Below are 27994 nucleotides of genomic sequence, written 5' to 3' on the forward strand. Positions count from 1 at the left end.
TGTTAAGAGCGGCTATGGGGTAAATGACCATCTTCGGTCGCCTAGCGATCACGACCTCAATTTGGAGCGTATGTTCCCTTAGTTAGGGCGGCTACCAATTCCCCCCTTTCTATCGTCGTTTTTCTTTGCGATGTCGTTCCGGGACTGCTGTTTGGGTTACCTAGGCAACATAACCGTACCTTTCTAGGGTCTGTTCCCTATGTTAAGAGCAGCTGGAAAGTACAATTTGGTTCTGTTAGTCCGAATAGTTTTAGCTGAAACAAAATCCAGAAAACGTCTGACTCACATTGAACGGCATCCTGGTATGCGTCTGACTCCAGAGTATCGGCAGTGTCCTATTCGTACCTGTGGTGGAGGTATAAACTACCATACCCCCATTGACATTAATGTAAAGATGGCCCTATGTCCTTGGTCAGGGTGCTAAAATCAGGTGGAGGCCACAAGTCTAAGAGCCGCTGGAGCTACTGTGACTGCCACGAAACTGACTTGTACCCCGGGTCTGGTAGTCGAAGATGCTACAATTCTGAGAGCCTATGGTGCTACTTTGACTGTGACGAAACATACATGTACCTTCAGGACGAACGGAATAGTTAGGCGGTATGTCAGATCGCTCTCGGGATCCTGCGGTTGGTTGGTATGAAGTTACATACTATACAAAATTAGTCGAATGGATTCAGTCGAATGTCGAGCATGCATAACAGGCTTTCCATATACAAGACTTCGAAATCCAAAAACATTTGGTCCTAATGTAACCAAAATCCAAATGTAACCAAAATCGTCATCAAAAGGTACATATTTCGATAAGTCAGTAAAATTTTAATTTAATTTGAAATACATATACGTATGTATGTATTCAGTTCCCTTAAACATTTCAAAATATTTTAATGGTCATAAATGTTTGCTGCAATCTCAATTCAATTAACTTGAAGATATGATTTAATAAAAATGTATTTATTTTGTTTCTCACAAAGATATTCAAATATCTCTATTTAAAAGTTAAATAAAATAAAAATCATTCGAATGTAAAAGAACTTTTTTTGGGTAGTAAAGAAACAACAACAAAAAGAAACCAAAATCTTAGAAGAAGAAAAACGAGCGCAAATAGAAATTGAATAGAAAATGTAATAAAACTTGACGAATATTGAATTCAGTGAGCAAAAAAAAAAATAAATAAAATAAAAATGAAATGAAAATAAACTTATGATTTTTGTGCTCGTGTCTGTTTTTAATTTAAGGTAAAATAGAAGGTAGTTTTTTTCTTTTTTACTTGATTTTTTGTATATTCGTGCTTTGCTTGAGATCCTTTGGTTTTAAGTATACTTTTTTTCATCATATTAATTTCATTTCATTTTAACTTTATTCTTGGCTAAAACTGCTTTTACGTTCTTTTGCATTCGGTTACAGTTACAGTTTTTGCTGAAATTTTGTTGAAATCCTTTGGCTTAAACACTTCAATGGCCAACGTTTTGTTGCAATTGTTGGTTTTATTATTGCTACACCTCTAGCTCAGCCGCTTGCCAACGCTGCTGCTGTTTGTTTTTACAACAAGCACGTACAACAGAAAAGTGAAAAAAATATAAAAGATTTCTTTTAATTTTATATTTACAAAGTGTCATTCACTAAGCATATAATACGGTACAACTATATAAACTCAAACACACACACATACATACATATATACACACACAACAGAACGGAAAAGGAAACAAATACATACACTTACAGTGTAGTAAAATCTCTATACTATATTTTCAATTTAAAAGAAAAATCTGTAAAATAAAGTACGAGAGGGTCACAGAAAGACAGCTGCACAGTGGGTTAAAAAAATGTTATATTTTAAAACTAAATCTCGTTATTTTAAGGCCACAAATAGCTGTATATGTATTAGTTCTCAATTCTATAGATTTATTTGTAAAACTGACCCCATTGTGCAATATCAACATTGACAGCGACATCATCACTCACACTTTCACAAATACATTTAGTCCTAGATGACAGAGTATTAAAGAACTTTGTAGGTTTTTTTGTCGCTTCGTTTTGTTTCCTTCATTCTCTCTCTCTTCTTGTGATTGGTGTCGCAAATCCTTTTAGAAGCATTTAAAGGTAAAACTGCAGTGTCAAAAACTGCCCTACAACAGCAACAAAAATTAAATGATATTTTGAGCGGTGAGAAGCATTAGTAAAGAAACTGAAACATTTAAGAAACATTTTACTTTTTCAAGTAGTTTTTGTTCCGAATAAAAAAAAATTAAAAACCAAATTGACAGTTTTTGTAGGTTGTTCTAATTTCATTTCATATTGTCTTTTATCTTCAGTGTTTCATCAAAAAATATTATTAAATTTTTGTCGTTATGTTCAGTCAGTAACTAAAAGGAATTCATTTTTAAACACTTGACTTTAGAAGAAAGTTTTTGGTAAGTTGACCCAAACTTATGATTCCTTGCCAACACTGTCTGTCATTGTCGTTTTATACAAAAGGTGCGGCATGAAGTCCATTTTAAACATTTGCCTTAATTTTTTGTTGTTGTGCTTTTTAATTTTTTCTTGCTTTTTGCCGCCATCCTGCCCAACAGTTTTTTGTTTGTTTTTAATTAATTGCACGCGTTTGTTTAGCCAGTTATTTGCTAAAGTTTAACAACAGGATTTCAGCTTGTTTTGTTTGCAGGATTTCAGTAGAAAATTGAAATTTGATTTTGTTTTTCTTGTTCTTGTTCTATGGCGTTTAACTTTATTTGCTAAATTTAACTGGATGGCATCTGCGTGTCTAGTACTCGTATAAAATATTTAAGTTTTACATTCTTAAGTTTTATATTCTTTAAATGAAGTTAATGGGTTTATAAATATGTAAGAAATATTAAGATAAGATAAGATTAGATAATTTAATTGTTGTGTTATAAGGGGTGTTTAAGTTCAAGCACACCTTAATGGTTTAATTTGTTAAACTTTAACTACCGGTTCACTAGGTTTAGGTTAGGTTAGAAAATACACCTAGACAGCTATTGCGCCTGTTATATCCGGTTGATAGAAGAATGTATGCTATAGAAAATTGTACAAAGTACACCTAAAAAACTTCGAGTCCCTTTTGAGCTCCTTTACATGGAACATATTGGTTAAAATCCCTTACGTATATATAAAGAAACTAGCTATAGCTTGCTACCCTCTCTAACTCTAACTACTCCAATTTGCTTTGCTACCCTCTCTAACTCTAACTACTCCAATTTCTCACATATACTAATTTTTATATTTAATTCCTATGGGAGGTGTTAAACCCCTTTCCGCCAAATTGTTACCCAAATGTTAGAGTTCTTCGTAAAGAATTTAAGATTCTAGCTCTAATAGTTTACCAGATATACGAATTTTTGAACTTAATTCATATGGCAGGTGACAGACTCCCCACTAAAAGTCCCGCAATTTTTCTCCCAAATGTTCAAATGGCTGTTAAAATTCTTCACACAACATTTGAAGCTTCTAGCTCCAATAGTTTCCTAGATAAAAGAATTTTTTAAATTAATTTAAATGGTAAGTACCACGCCCCTAAAATCTAGTCTACCAATTTATTACTCAAATGTTCACATGGATGTTACAGTAGTTCGTGCAAAATTTTAAAATTTTAGCTCTAATAGTTTCTTAGATATACATTTTTTTGTATTTAATCCGTATGGTATGTGCCAAAACTCCCTTATGAAAGTCCGACCATTTTTCTCTTAAATATACTCATGGATGCTAAAGGTCTTTGTGCAAAATTTTAAGATTTCATCTACAATAGTTTGCCAGATAAATGAATTTAAGTTTTTAAATCATATTGGAGTCCCCCCCCCCCCCCCTATTTCTAGTCCGCCCATTTTTTGTCCAAAAACATTCATGTTAATACTAAAAAAATCAGGACTCTAGCTGTTGTATTGATTCAGATATACTAATTTAATATCTTCTTTATATGGCCCACTATAGCTAGGCTACCCCACGTATTCATATTCATACTCATGTCCATACAAAATTTGAAGACTGTAGCTCTTGCAGTTTCTGAGATATGAAAGTTATTACTTTGTATGTGGGCGTGGCAAGTAGCCCACTTAAAATTTTGAAGTAAAAAGTAGCCTATAGTTTATTTCAGACATCTTCTTGGTATTATTAAAAACCCGTAGAAAAGAGGTGCTACCAATACCTCTAGTCTGCTGAGACTATCAAATGTATCCTCAGTCTTTCCTTGGAATTATTTGACATGGGGTCGAACCAGATAACTACATAATCTGGTACCAAGGGAGCCACTGGCCCAAGGGTCAGAGTTTAGGACTTTGTCTTGTCCCACTTATTAGATAGGTCACTTTCGGGGTGCACTAGTAGCTGTGGTTCAAACAGACACAGCACTATCGGGAAGAGAATGTTGGTTAAAAGACGAATGCACGGTAAAGTTGATAACTTCGGTACTGTTTCCGAGACAACAGATACCACACGGAGGAGTGACCGTGGGACTAAGTATTGGAAATGAGTTGGTGTCAAGGATGGATGCTTTCTCAATGAGTGTATCGGATGAATGTGAAGTGTGCTGGGTTGAATAGTGATGGATGTAAGGTATCTTATACACGGAGGGAAGAAACCGGTATAAAATTACCGAAATTGATACAAACCGTTGTCAAAAGTGAGCTTACTACGTTTGTTAATGTATAGACAACGGATGTGTATAAAATTTAAATAATACCCAGTTATCATTTTGACAACATCCGTTGTAATTTTGACAACGCATTGTTGTAAATGCAACAACGCATTATTGCCATTTCCATTAAGCTACGTGTCATTTCGGCAATGCATCGTTGTGATTTCGTCAACGAATCGTTGTCATTTCAACAAAGCAACGTTCTGTTTGATAACATAGCGTTGTCATTTTGCTAACACATTATGATTTTTTTGTACCATTTGATATTTTTGTTGTTGGTTTGACAACTATCCGTACATAGTTTGACAACGGATGTTATTGAAAATTTGGTACCAGCAGTGTATAATTTTAAAACGTCTATTTTCCCTCTGTGTACAAGTGATACTATTGAATTTTCCTTCTTTGTTCGGGTATGTTCAGGGTTAACTTTGTTCATACCAGATTTACCACTATATGTTCTCTGTGAGTGTTTCGGTATACCGATTACGTCTATAGGTGGCCATCCCATCTGCGTGCTTGTAAACGAAATGTAAGCAAAGGGGCAGCATTGGTCAGAGATTGGATAGCTTGAGTACTTAAACGCTCAACAATTAATTGCTCATAAACTAAAAGAAATAAAAGCGATCGACCACATCCTGTGTTTGTATGTAGCCTTTCAATAAGTCCAGCCTATATTGATGACGCTGCTATAACCTCCTTTATATAAGTTCCAATTGAATTGATATCTAGCAATGTTTCCAAAGCCTTGATTGACGTAGTACCCACCATGGCATACTTATAACCAACCAACATGTCTTGATTTCTAAATCATAACTTTTAAAAAACAGAACTTGTTAATATTTACCTTTTAAAAATTTTCGATATATAACTTTGTAATACAAAAGATCATCATCTGTAAAAGAAAAAGAAATAAATAAAACTCAATTATTTAGAAACAAATACAAAAAAGATTATGTTATAAAAATATCACAAAAATAAATATATGTTATATTTAACATAAAATAAATATTTCTTAAGCAACCCTGAGCAAAAAAAGTATCATTAATAAAAATTTCGACTAAATTAAAATTGTACAATTGTATGTGGTTTCTCAAACATTTGGCTAAATCCTTAACACAAGCAAGGGCAGAGGCAAACGATATAAAACCCAAATGAAACAAAAGATAAATGTGAGTTTTGTAAAGGCATTTTTCGTAACAAGATTTTAGGTAAATGTATATATAAAATGAAATTAATAATGATTTTCAGTGTGTAACACTCGTTTTGCTATTTTTTTTTAGTATTTTATATTATTTCCATACTATACAAATACCCATACAACTAACTGTGTTCACATTTAAGTATAAAAGAAAATTGTATTAACAGGGGATGTACAAATAACAAGTTATAGAATTAAATAAATAAACTAAGCTTTTAATATTATTAAAAAAAATAAAAGTAATTTTTTTACAATTTTATAGTCGTTCCTTCTTTCTTTCATATTTTTATGTATATTGTCTGTATTACATTGGCCATCTCCTGTTTGTTACGAAAAGCAAAAAAAAAAAATAATAAAAATTCACTGTCATTTATATTGTTGGCACAAGAACAAATGCAATTAACATAGACATGTCTCTTCATATTCATGTAGAAGAAGATAAACGCAACAGCCATTATTATATAATTTTATTAAAATGAAGTTACAAGAATAATAGTCGTTGGTTGCCTTTCAACAATAATATTTTCGTAACAGTTAAGCTTTTATTTCACACACACACACACACACAGAACAGAAATCATTTAAAATTTAAATTTTTATCGGGTAGACGTTTATAAGCAGCAGGATTCATCCAAATACAGGGAAATTGGATAGCATACGAATTGAAGTCGAGAGACCTTGAAAGACGATTTCAAGGAAAGACGCTTTGAAGGAAAAAAATCAAAGTACTTCACGTGAACACCTGCCTTCATGGCCTTATTTCACGGTAGACCTTTTCATCCTCAATGTGCGTATTTTTGAAGCCGGTGGCAATTTCTTTACATGGTTCTTCCGCCCCATGTACAACAATTTTGCTCAAGAACTCGAGTTATCAAATCCGTTGCTTACTTTCCGAGATACAAAAACATAACTACCGATCACAGAGATGTAATCGGTAGACCGAAACACGAATCTATCAAATAAGCCGAGGACTTGTTCTTTCTCACAGTGAACGAATCTGGTATCAACACAGTAAACCCTAAACATACCCGGACAAGGAAGGAAAATTCAATGGTATCACTTGTATAAGATATGGATGTATGCATTACCATTCAACCCAGCACATTGAGAAAAACATCCAACACACTCACAGGTAAGGCCCGCATATCCTTATATCCATCCCGTATCATATACACTTGATACCAACTCATTTCCGACGCTTAGTCCTACAGTCACTCTTCTGTGAGGTATCTGTTGTCTCGGCAACATCATTAACCAACATTATCTTCAATCGATTTTGGGTTTAAACCACAGCCACTATGTGTAACTCGATGGGACCGCTTCAATAACGGGACAAGACAAAATCCGAAACTCTGCGCTGTGGGCTACCGGTTCCCGTTGTACCAGATGTCAAATCATTCCAAGGAAAGACCAAGGATACATTTGATCATCAACAGTTTATAGTCCCGGCTGGCTAGAGGTATTGGTAGAAGCTCTTTAACACCAAGATGGGGGAAGATTCATAAAGGCAGGATTTATTACTTTAACTCGGGTCGTATATTAAACCGGTCCAATAAGCCGAAACGGCATTAAAACCTCATATGCATATCACTAGAACAGTGCTCTGTATTTGGTGGTATCAAAAGGGTCCTATTTAGTATGAGCCGCTGAAATCTGGTAAGACCATCAGAGGGAACTTCTACTGAATGTAACTGATTCATTGCAGTGAGCAGTGAGCAGTGACTGAAAAATGCCAAGAATATGCTGCCAGACATGAAAGCGTAATACTCCATCTTGAAAAGAATCGGCCACATGTTGGAATTGTTAAAAGCTATTTAAAAAGAAGTGGTTTGTAAGTTTTGTCTTATCGGCCTTATTGACTTAATCTTTGGTGGTCCGTTTACTATTATTTGTTTCGATAGATGTAGAACGCTCTCTCTTGGTCTCGCTTCACTTCGGAACAGGGTATCCGAAATTGGCTTGATTCGCGGAATCCGTATGCAGATGGACAGATATGCAATGTTTAAAAATGTTTTAAACTAAAAATTGTATAGGGGTTGCAAGCATGAGACTAACTCCGTTGGCAGTTATCCTTCGAGGGCAGTGTATAATAGATGCGCAAACTACGAGACTAAATCTACCATTCAACGACTTCTGAATGAGTTGTTACACGTAGGATAAAGTGGAATATATTGAGGCTTTATTTGTCTTTGTGGCCTCCGGTAGGTTAGTGGTTAGTGTTCTAGTAGACCGGAGTTGGTAGGTTCGATTCCCACCTGAGGCACTGGTTAAAGAGCACACATCATTCCCGATAGAGGCCTAGGTGTATTTCTTCGGATTTGATGTATATAAACATCCTTCTTTCAAACTGACTAACTAACTAACTTGTATGTCTTTGTCCTACTCTGAAGGATATAATTTGTCATTCTGAAATTGCAGTTAATTGCGGTTCTCTCTCTCTAAAAGTGATGCAAACAAGATAAAGTTGTTTTTTTTTTGACATGTGAATTAATGTAGGGTCCGTTATAGGGTAACACAACGGGACCAGTATATTCACCCAAATAAATACATATAAGGTATCATAAGGTCTTCCTTAAACAATTAAGAAATTACTCTTAATAGTTTTAAAAATTTACATTGTATATTTTATAAGAAAATACTAAATAATTGGACACATATGTAAACTATTTCTAATCTTTACATATATATGTATATTTTTGTAAAACATGTTAAACCAAAAATACAAATTCAATCTCTCATGTAACCCCACTTTAGATAAATCAGTCAATTTGTTTTCTTGGTTTTGTTAACTAATAAACTCTTGTACGTATAGAAAATTTTAGATGTTTTATTAAAACTACTACGAGTACAAATATAAATAGTATTTTTTTTAATTTAGGTCTTGTAATGAAAATGAAAAAATTAGAAGAATAATAAATTATTTTTTCTTAAAAACATACTATTACACTTGGCTTCATTATTATTACCACTCACTTGCTAACACAACATAAACACACATTTATATACATACATACATATGTATGTATATAATATAAGATAGACTTTTTACCATATAAACACCCGCATAACAGCTTGAGATACAAGTAAAATAAACTAAAGTGGTTTAGAGTGTAAAGTAATGTAAAAAAATTATTATAATAGGTATATGAGCAAACTTCCCCATCTCCCTCCCCTAGTACTGTGAAACACTGATATTTTACTTTAGGGGGAGTACATATTAAGCCACGTAAACAATTGTTATTAAAAAAATATTTTAATCAAAATTTAGTTATTTAAAATTCATTCTAAAATAAAGTTTTCGTTTTGTTTATATGGGGGGAATGCATGGAAAAACTGCTTATTGGGTTACTTACTATTCCTTTATACACTGATTTATTCAATGTTGTCGTGGTAGTAATAATACTACTAGTAGTACCCTTACTTTACAACATTTACTATAGACACACACACATACATGCATAAGTATAAATGCATGGCATGTATGTGAAGGTATGTAAATGTGAAGCCATGCAATTGTAGTAGCTGTGGTAACTTTGGTATTTTCAATCCAAAAGTGTTGTGTTATACATTATGGCTATATTGTACTTTGCCAGCTGCTTATCTGCATTTTAATTTTAAACGAATTTTGTGTAAAAATACAAAAACACCAAAAACACACACACACACAAAAAAAAAAGAACAAAAAGACGAAGAAGCAAAGAATGAAAAAACACACACAACATACAATTTTCTCTAGAGATTCTGATTTGTATAGTAAGTAGTTGCAACAAGAGTTACATACAGTTGCATGCACATCCTTAAATTCACTAGCGCCAGTTTACTTTTTGGAAAAACATGTAAGTTTCTATGTATGAGTGTACGAATTTTACTACAAATATTTCTATATGTACATATGTATGTATATGTGTAATATAAACAGTTTTTGTTGTTATTGTTGATTTTATGTCAGTTTTGCCTTAAGGGTGTGGCATTAAACTAAATTTTACTTTATGCCAAAAAAAGGCAAAATTAAAAAAAAAGTAATTTAAACAACGAAATGGAAATTAAACAAGTTTAAGTATTAAATTTGGCTAAAACGAATTTTGTATGCCCTTTATTTTGAACTACATTTACATTTGTATGTCCATATATACATACATATGTATGTTTGTTTAGATATATGGGTCAAACTTTTATGTTGCAGAATAATTTCATAAAGTGAATTAACAAATAAAATATTACTTATTTTTTACTTTATTTATGTGAATCAATAAATTTTATAAAACTTTTTATTAGTACATAAGGATTAAGTTGTGACGATCGTTATTAGTTTGGAAGTAATAATGTATTGTATTCGTAACTTTAATTATAATTAAAATATGAGTTTTATATTTGTGTTCCTTCGAGCCCAAACTGAACCTAATCATAATATAATAAAATAGAAATCTAAATGAAATTTAAAATTTATGATAATATTTTTATTAAGATTGATCTTAAAATGCAGGATCTTTAAATATGTGGCCAAGCGCTGTGAAGATGGAATATTAAGGTAATGTCTTGCCGCATATTGCCGCCAAATGAACCAGTTGCATTCGGTACAGGTTCCCTGTGATATTCTGAAATGCTCACAATATCTACAATCCTCTGGTCTTCACCAAATACAAGACATTACAATAGCGCGATGGATATTTGGCTTTGATATCGATTCGGCTGGTTGAATGAGCTTCATATATCATTTGTGGAGGAATCCTTGTTCCTCGAAATGTTTTGAAATATTTACTTGAGTACCTGATAAGCTTCGTTGGACAAAAAGTGTAATATCATTCTACTACAGGGAGTTTATAGTAGATGCTGCTTTCATATAAGTGGTGTCATCAATATTACTTCTACCAATGCTCTGAAAAAGTTACTAGATATTCCATTCATACAGAAGATGTGAGGCTGCACTTACAGCCGAATGTCTTATAACTTTCGGCGAACTGTCTAAAAGCGGTTATATGACACTTCAAGAATCTATACTGGACACCTTGAAAGACTATACACAATCATCTGATGTGCCCGATCGCTTACCAGACACAGAATATGTCGGAAACTTTGAAATGCTGATACCGCTTTGTCAAGCGGAACATATGAACAAATACCCGTAAGAAACCATTGCTACATAGATGGCTCTAAATGGGGGGCAAAGTGGGCCTGGGTTTCTATATTGAAGACTCAGAAACAGAAATATACCTCCGTTTACCTAATGACAACACAATCTTCCAGGCAGAAGTCCGAGTAATAACGGAATGCGTAAATTGGATTAGAATAAATATGGCGCCTACAGGGCTAAACATATTAACAGACAGCCAGAAGGCAATTAGGCCAATATCAGGTGATAAAGTTATTGGATTGTAAGAAAACTCTAACTCATATGGGTACCAGACCATTCGGGAGTAGTCGACAACGAAAGAGCGAATGCAATAGCTTTAAAGGGAAGGGAGCTAGAGTAGAATCAAAATATATGGATGGGAGAAACCTATAAGGTTTCTTGGAATAATGAAACGGTGAGTAAAACAACAAAAATCCTATGGGGTGACCCTAACGAGAGCAGGATGAGAAGCCTCTTCAAAATTAGCAAGTTTGAGGTTAGTATGATGGTACGTATTCTGAGTGGACACACATGACTACGGCCACACTTATACAAAATTGGATATGCGGATTCAGACGAAAGTTCAGTATTTGGTAAGGACAGTGAAATTCTGGAGCATTTTCTTTGTTATTGTCAGGCTTTCTCCGAAATTAGATCGTAATACATATCTTGGCAGTGTTATGATTCCGGGTATAGCATCCCTCACGAACACGGAACTGGCTGATCTTTGTCGCGGACCTTTTGATATCTATTGATTTTAATATGAAGACAAGGTCAAAAATTGCGCTATTTCAATAGGTCTAGGCCGTGCAGTCATAGTTTGAAAGAAAACGAGTTGTCACTTGAATGAATATAGTGAGTTCTCTGTTAACATTAATGTTAAGATAATGATCAATTTAAAGACCATAAGATCTTTGGTTTCTATAAAAATTTGGTATCTCTAGAACTATTTAAGATATCATAATGAAATGGTTAGAGCTAAGGTGTTTTTGAAATTATAGACAGTTGGCGCAATGGGTGCCAGTGGTTTGATGAACTAATTTATAGGCCAGTCTTTAAACCGACATGTAAACTGGACTATTGGGCATGTCTATGTTTTATAAGTTTTCCATAACTGATGAAACAAACGACCAATTTAAATCAGTTGTAAAGTTTGATTTCAAATTGCAACAGTTTGTATCGATCGATCATGACAAATTCCTTTCAATTGTAAAGCTTAGAGTCCATATATTTTTATAGTGAGCAAAAACTGTCTGTTAAACTTAATAAATCACAAATGATACGCATATAAAAAGTAATTTGTTTCAAACTATTAAAAATCTTGGAAGCGTTACTAAAATGTCAAACTAAAATTGACAAAATGAATGAATGTCTTAAAGCTATAGAAAAGTCATCATATATACAAAATTATAATGACTTGATATTATACATTAACATTAAGATGGCTTAAGTGTACGAACATGAACATTAAAGTTTGAACATTATTTGTATTGTTCTAAATATCAGAACAAAAACAGCGTTCATATTGAAACATTACAAATTACATATTGGTAATTTCTTAGTTATTTCCTGCTCTGGTGGGGTCTAATGCTCATGCCTCGATAGGGAAAACTGAAAGAAAATTGTAACTTAAATACACAGAAAACTAATTTCTAATCTTATGTTCTCTATATATTTTTTTTTTTTTTTGCTAAAACACTTTAAGGCATAAATAAACACACATATAGAGAACGGTGTGTTTTAATAGAAATAATAACCCAATAAACATTTGAATTTAGAATTTGCTTATATTAGTAGTCAATATAAATCTTAAGAAAATTTGTGTTTGAAAATAAAGTATTTTCCATTGTTTTTTGGGTTACAACCTGATGTTCCCCTTGTGTTATCCTTTTCGCATTGTTCTTCATTATGAACTTTTTATATGAATACAAGTGTATATATGTAGCAATGTTTGTATGAGTAAGCACAAATTTAAGTTTCTATATGGGTTTCTATGAATATGTATATTTGTATAAAAATATATACTTTTATACTGTTTGTGGCACCACAATGTCTTACAGTCGAACGAGCAACGCAATTATTTATCTTTTCGCACGCTGTCTTCAAACTACATACAATTTCTGCTGCTGCTGCTTTCGTGTTGTATCTACTTAAAACTAAAAAAAATTATTATATTTCTTTTTGCTACATTATTTCTCTCATTTTGTAAAATTATTAAAGTTTTCTTAAAATACAAACTTTAAATATTCATTTATAAGTAAATGTAATTTATACACATTCATATATTCGATATTGTAGACTTTGTATGTGTTGGTTAAATGGGAATTTCATGACAGCAACTTAAATGTAAAATTTATTGCATTTCACTGAAAGTTTTCGTTTATTTTGTTTTTTCTTTCGACAAGAATTAAATCATAATTTGGTTGGAAAAAATTTTGATTTATTTTAAGTTTGAGTGTAAAATTAATAATGAATGCTTTTTCGTGTGGTTTCTTAATAAATTGCTCTTAAAAGTATACTTTAGTTTTTTTGTTTTCATAAGTAACGAGTTTATACGATTTGTAGCCAATTTGTAATATTTACCACCACTATAAGTAGTGGGATAGTGTGTTAGGTCTATGTGCTGTTTTGTAACACCCAAAAATTGTATTCCTTCGCTCAATCAAATTATAGAAATAACCTCAAAAACGCGTTAATAATTTTAGAGGTCCAACGTAATGCACATACATACTAAATAACATGGGTCCTATAACGAACATGAAATGGATGAAATCGATTCTTTTAAGAATCACTTTAATTCTTTCTTTTATGACCAGAAAACTTTAATTGGGTCAAAATTTATCAATTTCTCACGTATATAGAAGATTATTTCTAAAGACCGCGGCATTTTAGGATTTCGAGTGACCAAAATTGAGGTTTGATTTAGTAACGATCATTATCAGTCATAATACAAAGGCTTATTACAATATTCGAGGCAACCCGTAACATTTTCAAGCTAAATCATGGCACCGGAAAAACTGATTGATGTCCATATCAGAAATATTCACAATACGTCTAAGATATGCAAGGTACAATGCTCATGTATGCAAATAAAGGTCATTGGAAACAACTCAAAATGACGTTATCCATAATGTAGAGAAAACTTTGGATTAGAATGTAAAGTATATTAATGTGTGGCATTGAGGGACTTAGAGGATAACCAAAGAGTAATGGTATTAATGAGAAATATGCTTTATAAAATGAATCCATCTTAATAGAACAAGAAAAGTTTATCTGGAGGCACCTCAAAGGAGGCAGTCATATTCCTTCCCATTTAGAGCCTTATTGTAAATAAAATCCCTATCAAATACAGGGATTTCATCAACATTGTCAACCTTGGCGAACTACCATTGTGGGCTAGAAAACATGGTCTAGGGAACAATCCGGTAAAGAGCGATTTGATAATTTTAAAATCTAAGAATCTCGCAGAAACGTAATGCTAGAAAGACCTTCGTAAAGAGATGGGGTATTAAACCTTACATTGTACACTGAATATCCACAGCGGACATAAGATTCAATCTGAGTTATCTAATGAAAATTATATATTTTTCCATTTTGAGCCTATAACAAAAATCGGTCATCACACATCACATAAGGGAAGACTGGACTAAACTACCCTCTTACGGAAAGACGAAATCTCAAGTTACACTGACGTTGAGCTTGGTCTTCACTTTCACCCAGGAATTTACTCTATCGATAGATATGAAAATTTTTCGAGAATAAAATTTAGAGGTACTAAATAAAATCTAGAGGTATTTAATAACATTCATCACACATCACACAAGGGAAGACTGGACTAAACTACCCTCTTACGGAAAGACTAAATCTCAAGTTACACTGACGTTGAGCTTGGTCTTCACTTTCACCCAGGAATTTACTCCATCGATAGGTATGAGAAATTTTCGAGAATAAAATCTAGAGGTACTGAATAACATTTAATCATTGGTGCTACAGACGAGCATTAGAATCTTTCCTCGCAAAAAGTTTGTTGGTTTAGGTGGAATTTTTCTAGGCGCAAACTTTCAAATAGAGTCATATGGACTCCGTTTTGATAATATCACAGATCTATCGCCAGTTGTAACATAGTGTATATTAATATGATATGTAGATCCAGCCCGTAAGTTGTTAAGTCTTTACCCAGCTAAATTACCAAGGTTGGATATAATGTATTTGCCGATAAATCTATTCCTCTTGACGGCTAAGGCTGGATATTTGCAGAGTAGATGGACAACTGTTTCCTCTTTATCTATGTCATTTCAGCTGCAACAAAATTCCTTGAAGGGGAGCCCTGCCGACTTGTATGCCAGCCTAGCACCCAATGTCCAGTTATTGAATCCAGAAACCTCGATATATTCCACCTATTTTGGGTTAATGCGGAAAGAAGTCCACATTCAATCTATTTTCAGAATTTAGATCCTGAACCAGAATATACTATTTCTAATAAATCCCAACGAAGTTGCTACATAACAGCGTTGAAGATATCCAAAGCAGATTCTGTTCTGGTTAGCTCAACAGTCTATTCGATATCATTGGGCCGAGATACCCAAACTAGGAGACCGAAACCTAACTGATCATTCTTGCCTCGTCTGACTAATTAGTATGTGTGGTAGTTTTAGAGTGTAATAAAAGAAGAACCGCTGGGAGTTTTGTCAAATTCTTTTGGGGATCTTAGAATTCACAAGATCTTTCAGACTGTGAAGGGCTAATTTTTAGGGCTATTACTATGGCCCAAGTATCCTTCAACAGTTTTAGCTGAATAGCGATCTCTATGGAATTTAACATAAATCTAAACTTCTTTAAATCATATTTCCTCTTAACATTTTCATTGTGATTTGATCTCATACCATCATTAATTTTCCCTCTTTATCAAATTTTCATGCCATTAACATTCCTCAAATTTCAATTACATACTTTACAGATTTCTACTCAAATCTTTTAAATTGTTTTGTAGTTTTTTTTTTTGTACTAAACTTAAATTGTTTAATTTTGTTTTTAGAAAAAACTGCATTTAACTTTTGACTTTTAACCGCAACCACCACAACTTCCACTACGACTACTACAATTACAAATGCTTTTACACACAAACAAACAAAAAAACGCATGTATATACAAACAGTTTTTTCTATATGCACACAAGAAAAGAAAGTAAAAAATTTTGTAAGAAAATAAGGACGGATATGGTCGACTCTATGATGATCTACATTAGTAACGTTTACAATTATTTACTCATTAATCATTATTACTAAAGTTATGTATTCGCGGTAGTCAGATCTTACAATGTTGTCAGAAAAATTTTCAGCAAATATTTAACAACCGTGTCAATTTACAATATTTGTCTTATAATATTGTCAGAAATATGGTCATTATAATGTAAAAGAAAAATATTGTCAGACATCTTACAATCCTGTCGTCTCTTAAAATGTCAGATCTTACATTTGTGTCAGAAAATTTTTCAATCTACCTGTGACATTGAGACAAAATGATACGTGTACAAAACTTCAAGTAATTTTCGACTTCGAAAATGATTGACTGAGGATCTATTGTAGACATTACAAAGTTCTGATGAAATGCATTATACCTTTAACTCTATACTGGTGTAGGGTATAATAAACAGCACGCATTTAAAAAAAAAATACAAAAAAGTAGAAACATTTTTATACTTGAAAAAAAAAAAACTTCAAAAAGAAAAAAAAATCTACACAAGAACAAATAAAATTGCAGTCATAAATAAAAATGCAAAGAAAATAAAATATTTGCTGCTAAAACTACAAAAAAAAGAACACATTTAAATGTATAAAAATGTTAAAAAGGAAATACGGAGCAGAAAAAAAAGTACAGCTTAAATAAAAGTAAATAAAAATCTACTAAATACACATTAAAAATGTTAAAATGCATTTTGAAATAAAAAGCATATTATTATTTTTGTTTCATATGCATGTATGTTTTTTCTATATTTTATTTGTGTGTTCTATTATGAGTATTTTCAACTCAAACAAACTGAAATGCCTTTGTGTTGGTCACTTACACCATATAAAAATATATTATTTCTTTGTTATTTGTCGGTATATGGACCGAAAATGGGTTTTTATTAAAGTCTCACATTATTATTAGTGTGTTGTTGTAAAGTTATCTTTGTTATTTTGAAATATAAATATGTCGCTGATCTATATGTTTTATATTTGAAAAGATTTGTGTAGAAATTTTAATTTCTTTGATGTTTTTGTTTTTTGCAATGAATAATAGAGACAAATGTAGTTCTTGTTTATTACAAAATGTCTTTTCAAAATGAAAAATTTATTTAAAGGAAATTATTTTAATTTAAAAACAAAGAAAATAGAAATCAAACAAGTAAGAGTTCTATATTAGGCTTTTTCGAAACTTGTGTACACTTCACCATAGCCTTTTTGAGAAAACTATGGCATCTACCAGGCATATGATAAATGTAGCGCTAAGGAACATAACATCGCATACTCCCATTTTGCTTCTACGTTGGCAAACTGCGACCTCATGCTTAAACAATTGGCAGTTTAATTGAACGTCTATACCCGTCTATATATGTAGATTACTGATCTCGAATTCTTCTCCCTAACAGAAGATTCACTGTAAAGACAACCAAGGAGACACTGTCTATTAGGAATTAGTCACTAGCTGTCTATACAGATGGATCCAAGTCGTTAGAAGGGAAATGCGGTACTAATAAGAGGGAAATATTCCAAATTTTTACTAACAGGAAACCTGCAATTAGATATCTCTTCAATATATTGAAGACCCAGAAACAGAAATATACTACCGTTTACCTAATCATAACACAAGCTTCCAGGCAGAAGTCCGAGCAATAAAATGCAATGGAATGTGTAAATTGGATTAGAATAATTATGGCGCCCACAGCCCTTAATATATTTATCGACAGCCAGAAGGCAATTAGGGCAATATCAGGTGATAGAATTAAATCTAAGACCGTATTGGATTGTAAGAAAGCTTTAATTGAACACTCTCCCAGAGGTAAGGTTTACATCATATGGGTACCCGGCCACTCGGGAGTAGTTGGCAACGAAAGGGCGAATGTAATAATAGGTTTAAAAGGAAGGGAGCTCGAAGTTGTTAACCTGACATACGCAAAACCATTCGACGCAACAAAAGCTAAATTAAAAATATGGATGAGAGAATCCCATAAGGCCTCTTGGAATAATGAAACGGTGGATAGGACCACAAAAATCCTATGGGGTGACCCTGATGAGAACAAGACAAGAAATCTCCTCAAAATGAGCAAGTCTGGAGTTAGTAAAATGGTACGTATTCTGAGGGGACACACAGGATATGAGCAAGAATTGGCCGTGCGTATTCAGACGAATGTAAAGCATGTGGACAAGACAGTAAAACTCTGGAGCACTTTCTTTGCCACTGTCAGGCATTCGTCGAAGTTAGATCCAATTATCTTGGAAGTGATGTTATTCCGGAAATAACATTCTTGACTAATACTGATTGGAAAATTCTTAGGAATTACGTCCAGGAAACTGAGTTTATGAACATTGAGAAATAATATACTCAGTGAAATTTTTTCAGGCCCGATAGTGGCCTAGGTGTATTTCTTCGGATTTGATGTACTATACATCCCCCTATCAACCTAACCTAGATATCTCTGGCATGTACACGACAACGATAGAGGTTCATAAATGTCGGATATTTCTTAACGAGATCGCGCAACATTCGGACTAGGAGTTGCATTGGGTGCCGAGTCGCACTGACAATGAGTTTGTGGATGAACCATCGGAAACCAGCTCTCCACGTTAGGGTTATTGACACACTACTCGGTATGACATTACATGCAGAAACTATAAAGACAGCAGGAACTGTATAGGTCTGCTTAGAACAAATCTTCACCCACCTGCTCGACAGAGAGGTTGACCTGGCCTCACTACGACAAAGGCAGATCGCTTAATCTGATGGAACTTTCATGAATACGGCAGAGAATATTGACAGCTGGGCAAGTTACCTTGATGATCTTCTCCATATTGGTGTTATTGTAATCTGGGGGAAAAGTCTGTAGGACTATAAACTGGTAGTGTCAAACAAATCCTCGGCCTTTCTTTGGACTGATTCGACCTAGGGGTAGAACCAGGAAGCTCTATAATATTCTACAACGGGAACCGGTTGTCCACAGGGCAAAGTTTCGGACTTTGTCTTGTCCTGGATATTGAACTGATCCCATCGGTTGGATTTAAACCCAAAATCGCGGACAAAGAATGTTGGTTAAATGATTGATGCACGTTAAAGTCTATAATTCGGGATAAGTTCGGTGCTACCCAGCAGAGAGACAAAGCGTTGGACATAAATTGGTGTCATGTGTGTAGAGTGAGTGTGTCGGATGTTCTGGATTGAATAGTGATGGATGTAATGTATCTTATACAAGTAACACCATAAAATTTTCCTTCCTTGTCTGAGTATGGTCAGTGTTTACTTTGTTCATAACAGATTTACCACAGAAGTCTTCGGCTTATTTGATGGATTCGTATTTCGGTCTAACGATTACGTTTCTAGGTGTTGCTGCCGAATCAAAAGAGGTCATCCCATATGAGTGGTTGTAAACGGAAGAGACTTGAACAAAGCCACCGGCAATTTTTTCCCGATTTTTACAACCACAAGCTCACCCTATTGTTGTAAAAGTACAGGGCGCTGTTTAGTTAGCGCCTAACGAGTAAATTTTATAGAAATGAGAATAAGGAGGGTATCTGAACGGAAACTGGGTCCAATTATGCTTCCGTTGCATTACCCGAAACGGTTCCTACCTCGACCCACGAAAAAAAACTTTAAAATTAGACATTTTTGTTAGTTTTATAAAACTAAGAACAATAGTACGTGCGTCAGTGCAATTTATAATATTGAGTAAAAAATGCAGTCGCCAAAATGTCTTCTAATGCAAAAAAATACTGATTAAATAAAATTTTTTAAAGAAATAACAAAAACATTATATACAAACAAAAAAAAACCGGAAAAGAACTTAAACACAACATCGTATAGAATATTTTAATTCATTCTTCTTTTTTGTATGCAAAAAAAAAAGAAATCGTTTGCTAAAATGCAATTTTCCTCTTTTTTTGCATAATATACTTTGATTTTTTTGTAAGTTTTGCTTTGTTATTTTTGCTGAGATGTATGATGGTTTTGTTGCGTGCCAAATGTTAGTAAAATTTTTGCTATATGTTTTTGTTAAATAGCCACATGTTTTAAAAGGAGTAAATGTATCCTTTAAACTTCTAAAAAATAGATCCTTATTAGATTTAAGATGTACCATACTGTCCGTCAATCTGTCTGCTGAAAGCACTATATGATTTTATTAGGAGGAGCAAGAGTATTGGTATTGGAAATAGGTAATATTGGAGCACGACTTAACTTAGCCCCATGTGTTATTTAATCTAATGCGAACATTCTTTTGTACCTTAAGTCGAAATAGCCAATTGCACTTTAAGTAAAATGTATTTTTATGTAGACTTTTAAGGGTTAATTTTCTTCCTCCAAAGGAATATAAATGTTAAAATAACTGGTCACCTTAATGATAAGTGAAATTTCCAAGTATTAAACTGTCACCCGAACTACCGGATATACTCTCTGTAATAATATGTATTTATGTAAATGTATGTGTATTAATCTCATTTGTATTTGTTATTCATATGACAAACTAAGTACATACAAATAAAGCAAACAAACAAACAACATTTTAAAGTAGTTGTTAAAAGCTGGCGCCAAAACCACTATTTTTTTCTCCTGTTTCAAAATACATGTGTAGTTAAAAGTATAATTTGTTGTTTCATGAATATGCATAAAGTTACAACAAACACACCCACATTCAAATGTTTAATGTTAGTTTTTTTTTCTCTTTACGTTTTCCTAATTTTAATGAAAAGCTAAAAATTGCTAACTTATACTTAGACAGTCGTTTTATACCCTACACTAACACATGGTTATGTTGGTGATTATTAACTGAGCCCACTTAACAGTGTTCGTTAGTCTGTGCTTCCATTTAGACTAAATTGTAAAAAAATATAAAAGACTTCTTGATGAATCTAGGACCTATGTATGTATACTGGTTCATTCTTCAAAAATTGCTATTAGCCAATAGGATATCATAGTTCGGGCATACCCGACTATATTTTTTGCTTCTTTTATTTTACTTTTATTATTTTACACATTCATAGAAATGTTTGTGCATGTATGCTAATTAAATGTGTAAAAAACTTTTGACATCTAGAATAAAAAAATAATTACATTACACTTTTCTTTCAGTTGCATGTGTGTATGTAATAATATTAGAGTTGCTTCGTTTACACGAAGCCCAAAGAAGTTATGAATATGTCTAGTTAAAAAAGTCAATCAAAAACGATCTACTTCTATGTAAAGCTATTGTGTGGCCTCCGGTAGGTTAATGGTTAGTGTTCTTTTCTAGTAGACCGGATGTCGTGGGTTCAATTCCCACCTGAGACACTGGTAAAGGAGCGCACTAGAGGCTTAGGTGATATTCTTCGGATTTGATGTTATATATACATCCTTCTTACAAACCAACTATGTAAAGTTAATCTCAGATGTTGGTTGTATAAGGGAGCTATGTTCAAACATTGGCGAAACTCCATATTTATGAGGAACTGTGTATACCCAAAATTTAACCACCTACCAATCTACAATGAGTTATGTATCTTCAAATGATTGAGTTATATGACAAACGACTCAAGACAAATTTCTCATTTTTCGTTTATATCGAGTTTGTCTATTTTTAACAACATTCGTTTAGAATTTTTCTTGGCAGCCACCTTAATATAAATGCTCATGTGTTTGTAAATAGAGCACAAATGTTACAGTATTTTATACTCTTTTTTTAAACATTATAGGATGTAACGCAACAAACAAAATGAATATTTAGGTTACAACACTCAAGTCATGAGCTGGGGGAAAAAAAGAAACAAACAGCAATTTAATTAAAGGAAAGTAATGACAAAATTAATGGCTATATTTTGACCATTATTTCTCACAATATTCAACATTTTTGTAAAATAATTTTCGTTGTCCATTTTGTGAATGACAAAGAACTTGTACCGTTTTGTTTACGTAATATTTTATTCAAAATATTTTAATTATAAGGCCAATACCAGCGTTAACACAAATTAGTGTATGTGTTGTGCACTTTATATGGAGTTAGCCTTTTGGAGTTGGTTTAAATATTTATATTTTATGAATCGATGATTCTTGATTGACAACTAAAGTTGTCAAAACTTTAACTGACTTTTAACGTCCCCCTGGTGGCATGTTACCTTGGTGAATTTCCATCTTGGTGTTATTGCAATATCCCGGGGAGGATGCTACCAGACTGCCAGACTATAAGCTGGTGATGATCAAATGTATTCTCGGCCTTTCCTTGGAATGATTTGACATGGTTTCGAACCGGAACACCATATTATCTGGCACTACGGGTAGACAGTTGACCGCAGGACTTGTCCTGGCTGGTCAATTGGTTGAGATACCTTCAGGATCCACATAGTGGCTGTGGTTTACAACCAAATTCGCGGGAAGAGAATGATAGTTTAAGGACTGATATATCCTATATATCAGTCCTTAATTCTATATATCTGGATTCTCTATCCGGTGCTGTTGCCATCTTAACAGATATCACTGGGTGATGTAACAGAGCTACTTATGCTGGATTCCTGAAATCGTTAAGTATCTCTTATACTTCGGGTAGTAGAGCGCAAGTATAGGTTGGGGAATTTTCAGGTTGACACTTAATAGTTGCCTGTCATTCCGTTCTTGATTGTCTGAGAATGGAACTGATGTAAGTTGGTGAACGATCGGGAAAGACTGCCGACAGGACACAAGTACTGATTTAATAGACCTTTTACTTCAGTTAAGTTCTCGGTGCTGTTGCCATCTCAACAAGATGCATATTGTTTCCTGCTACGCTACTTATGTTAGAGGCCCACCACTTAACTTGTCCGGCAATTATTGGGTTCGAATTGACTTTAGAAATTCCTACATCCTTTGTCCTGATTTATTGGCTGGGTATTTCGGACTACCAAATATGTTTGTAGGAGCTGTTGCCGAATCAACAGGGCCATCTCTGTAGTGTGGTTGCGCGGGCTTTAAGATGTTAAGGAATGCTCTGGAATGGGTCATTAGTTGGTTTTTAATTATGCAATCTTTTATGACATCTGAAGGGTCCTTCCGGTTTACCGAAAGGTTGATTTTACCTGATGTTGGGGTCGCCCTACTATTGGCTTTAGACCAGTGATTGCTTTTTCCTTGTCGGGGTATGCATTGTGATTAGAGAGAGATTAGATGACTCGACTACTTCAGCAAAAATTGTCACCTTATTTCTTCACAGAAGGATTCAGAGTCGCGTGGAAGACCGTTCTGAAGTCTACCCAGTGGATGAAAAAGATCACCGTGAAATAAGGCCGTTAAGGTAGGTGTTCGCGTTAAGCACTTTTAACGTCAGCAGCAATAAGGTGTTTGAAACATGAGGAGCTCTCGCATGCACAATACTATAGATAAAAAACTAGCTCGTTGCCCGTAAAATGGAAAAAGCTTGATGGAACTATAGTTCTCCCGATGATCAAAGAGTCATTCTAACTTCACTCTCATTGGGAGAAAATATACATAAATATGTATCTGTTTTAGCCAATAAAATATGTATGTATGCGTTTAAGTAATTTTCGGATGTTGGACGTTATATGAGAGGTATGATCTCTTACGAACCAAGTCGGAAAGCATTTTACAGGGTAATTTAAACGTATATATAATGAATTATACCTCGATATCTTAATTAAACAGCGAAACATATCGTTTTTCTTTATTTTCGAAAGTGGACCTTATATGTTTATATCAAAGCCCACTTACGAACCTATCCAAAAGATAGGTTCGTAAAAAACTTATTTATGCGGAATTTTATTGACATATTATTATTTGTCAATGTCATATGTACGTTTAGGAGATTTTTGAAAATTTATCTTATATGACAGCTATGACCAATTATGGACCGATGCGTACAAAACATTGGCCGAGTTATTTATATATATACAGAACGTATTTCTATCGAATTGTATTTCGATATCTTAATTTTTCAATTAAACATGTGCATTTAAGTGGTATTCGGAAGTGTGCCTCATATAGGAGTTACCAGTTATGGACCGATTCGATAAAAAATTGCAGAATGATTTACATATACACAAGATATATGTATGAATTTGTGTTGAATTTTATTCTAGCATCTTTTTTGTTAATGAAATTTTTTGTGCGTTTAGGTAATTCTCGGATGTGGACCTTATATTGAGGTATGTATGATCGATCCAGAAAAAATTTCGCAGGATGACTTAAATATACATACGTATATTATATATTCATGATGGATTTTATCCCGATATCTTTATTTAATAATGAAATATGCCTGTTTACGATGTTATAGGAAAGTGAGCCTTATATGGGAGCTCTGACCAGTTATATACCAATACAGATCTATGTTAGTAATATGAATTATATTGATATTATAATTACATCTATACAATTTTATGGTAATATCGCTATTTTGGAGGGTGTCATTAAAGTTAATTTATTCCCAAGAATATGTATGTTTATATGGGGGCTATTAGAAATTTAGAATCTATTGTAATGATTTTGAATATAATTAGTAGCTGGACGAAAATAAAGTACCATGGTGTGATTTTAAAAGAAAGTCATTAAATCAGACACGAAGTCAGTGAAGATATTTGTTCAAAATTTTATAGCATACATATAGTGCATTTCCCTTCGATTTAATTTTGACCTCATTTTATCCTTTAAATGAAATGAATAAATACTACTAGTTAGCTCTTTTGCATTTCTGTTTAAATAAATAAAAAAACAAAAAATATATTATTGTCATTTTATATTTTTATTTATATTTTATTATATTCTGCAGTAATTTAACAACAAATAAAATAACAAAAAACACAAGGAATAAATGTCATAGAACACATTTTGTCGGTTTAGTTTGCAGCAGGGCTGGATGGATGGCATTGCCTGTTTTTAGGTTCGTTCTTTCGTTTGTTTGGTTATTATAAAAATGTACTACTACCAACAGCTGTGACTTTATGGTCATAAAGTTAATTGTTTTATATATATTTTTAAATTTTTATATGTATGTACATAAAAATGCATATTTGAATATACAAACAACTGTGTTTTTGTTTATGTATCTGTCTGTCTGTCTGCCTTTGTTTGTTTGTCGTTTTTTTTTTTGTTTGTGGCAAATTAAAATAAAATTTATTTAGTTTATTAGGGGAAGTAACAAAACCCTATTTCTCGTTGTTTCTCTTTTTTTATTAATTTATTTAGTTTATGGTACATATATACATATATTTTTTAATTAGACTTAAATTTTTTTATACTATTTGTCATTAAACAGTTAAAAATGGAAAAAATTCCTAAATTAGGGCGTTTTACCGCAAAATATTTTATATATTTTAACCACTTTTTACTAAGGCAAATAAAGTTTTATAATCTTATAACACTTTTTCTAGAATTTTAAAGAAACCTGTCAAAAGAATTTTGTTGCCTAAAAATTTATAATATTTTTGTATTACCTTAATATATATTTATATAAGTTTTTGTTGTAGTATTATTTTATTAATTTATTTAATCTATATTAAATCATGTCATTATCTGCAGTTTATTTTATTTTAATTACAATACAATAAGTTAAATTTTTTTTTTGCTACAAATTTTCCAAGCTATTGATAGATAATACTTGTATTTATTTAATGAATTTAAATTATGTATTTAATTTGTAGGTGGTTGATTTTAATTACTTTAAATATTAATTTTAATATGCAGCAATTGTTAGTCGAACGGAAAATAAGCATTAAAAGTAAATCACATTTCTATAAATAATCAGCTTTACCGCAAAGTGCTTTTGATGCGCTTTGACTTTGAGTTTAAATTTGTATATTTAGGGGAATCACAGAATGGCTGACTGCAACAGAAGTGTTGTAGAAGAGCTGTCAACTTCATTAAGACTAAGTTTTAGTCTTGTAATGCCTTGCAAAGCGTCAAAGTAATCTTTCTCTAATGATCAATGAAGCGATGACCATGATTATGTTGAATCAAAACTTGAAGGAGTCATTAAAGATATCTCTAGAAATTAACATCAACAAAACCGAATCACTGCGAATAAGATCATTCGGTGGCATGTCATAATGTCCAGTGACATAATGTCCATGGACGTTACGACACACCAGAAAGTGTCATAGAGTCCATGGACGTTATGTCAATTCTTAGGAGTGTCATAATGTCCAAGGACATTGTGACACTTCTTAAACAAAAATGTATTGGAAAATTTGTTTAGAATTTATCTTATCCCGAATATAATTGCTCCAAAATTTGATGTATGTTGCGTGTCCTAGATAGCCGGCCTTCGACCGGGCGCAAGGGTTATAAACTCTGGGGTATTTCGAATACCGGCTTTGCTATATTAGGCTATGTTTGATAAATGGACTCTTTGAAATCCATGGAGTTTATGTCATTATTCTCATAGACATTGTGACACTTTTGAAATTTCAATGCATGCATGAAGTTTGTCCTTCTCTACGGCTCAGAAACATTGATATAGAACTATGGAGAATTATTCGCCAGCTGAATACTAATGACGAAATTTGGGCACCGTAACATTACGTTTGGTTCATCCCACAGCGCCAGTTCTGCTTACCAAAAGTGACCCACTGGGCACATTATATCACAATCACAACCTTCATACCCAGAAAGGTGAAGTTCTTACTGGATTGGACTGGTTGGATTGAACACAGACCTTGAAAACTCTTTGACGATTCTCATCTTGCCGTTCTGGCCTGAAACACGCAAAGTGTGCGGCACCGTCGATCAATAATTCGAGAGATAACTATTTATACGTTTAATACTTTCTATGACATGTAGATTCACTCCTCCTCGGAGCATGTTACCTTAACGATCTTCGCCATTTTGGTGTTATTGCAATCCAGGGGAAAAGAGGTGCTACAAATACCTCTAATCTGCCGGGACTATAAACTGGTGATGTCATATCTATCCTCGACCTTTTTACAGAATGATTTGACCAGGGGTTGAACTAGAAAAGTTAATAATCTGATACCACGGGAACAAGTAGCCAACAGGGCAGTATTTCGGACTTTGCGAGACTAAGCGCTGGAAATGAGTTGGCTCGAATTTGGAATCGGACCACTCCACTCGTCAGATGTTTTATTTGTAGTATTAGATCCAGCCCGTAGCTGGGAGAATTTTAATTTAGCCTAAACTCAGATATCACACCAAGGTTAGATATGAAGTGATTGCCAAGGAAGCGGTTTCTCTTTACGGCCAGAGCAGGGCATTCACAGAGGAGATGGAAGACCATTTCTTTCTTTTCTTTGCAACTGCGACAGTAATCATTGAAAGGGAGCCAATCCGACTTACGTGTCTGCCTGTTACCCAGTGTCCTACTTCGGTTTATAAGGTGTCTTGAGCGTTTCTCATTGAAGGAGGGCCACAATAACTTGGCCCCTTTACATGTGTCTAGATTATTCCACCTATTTTCAGCTTTTTGAAGAAAGAATCTGAGGATATTGCTCTTGATAAAACTTAACGAAGTTGCTACTGAAACGGCGTCGGAAATCTTAAGAGCAGATCCCGTTCTGGCAAGCACATCTGCATGTTCATTACCGTAGTAGTAGTACCTATGCGCAGGGACCCAAACAAGGGTAATGTCAGACAGGCGACCAAGCATTGACAGATCCTTCTTGCATTATCTAACTAATAAGAAAGTAGTAGTATAAGAGTTTAGTGAGAGAAGCGCCGCTTGATTATCGACAAAGACTCCTATATTGCTTAGCGAAAAAATGTAAAAATTGCGTATACAGTCCAAAGTAAATCAAAATGCCTGACAGCTAATTAACAAGAGCGATTTCCAGAAACAGTTACTTCTAACAGTGATACTAGGGATTTCAAAAAT

At 33.4% G+C, this 27994-nt stretch overlaps 1 long non-coding RNA gene across 2 annotated transcripts in view; it reads right to left on the reverse strand.

Moving 5' to 3' along the window:
- Positions 1–27994, reverse strand: part of LOC119599541 — a 196038-nt gene that overhangs the window by 124975 nt on the left and 43069 nt on the right. For both annotated transcript variants that reach the window (XR_005231080.1, XR_005231079.1), the window contains exon 3: positions 5496–5543. This is a non-coding gene — a long non-coding RNA (uncharacterized LOC119599541). The remainder of the gene's footprint in view (positions 1–5495; positions 5544–27994) is intronic.

The sequence above is a fragment of the Lucilia sericata genome, unplaced genomic scaffold, assembly GCF_015586225.1.
Source record: "Lucilia sericata isolate MDLA Ls3-8-SP2 unplaced genomic scaffold, ASM1558622v1 Contig000080F_arrow, whole genome shotgun sequence".
Lineage (NCBI taxonomy): Eukaryota > Metazoa > Arthropoda > Insecta > Diptera > Calliphoridae > Lucilia > Lucilia sericata.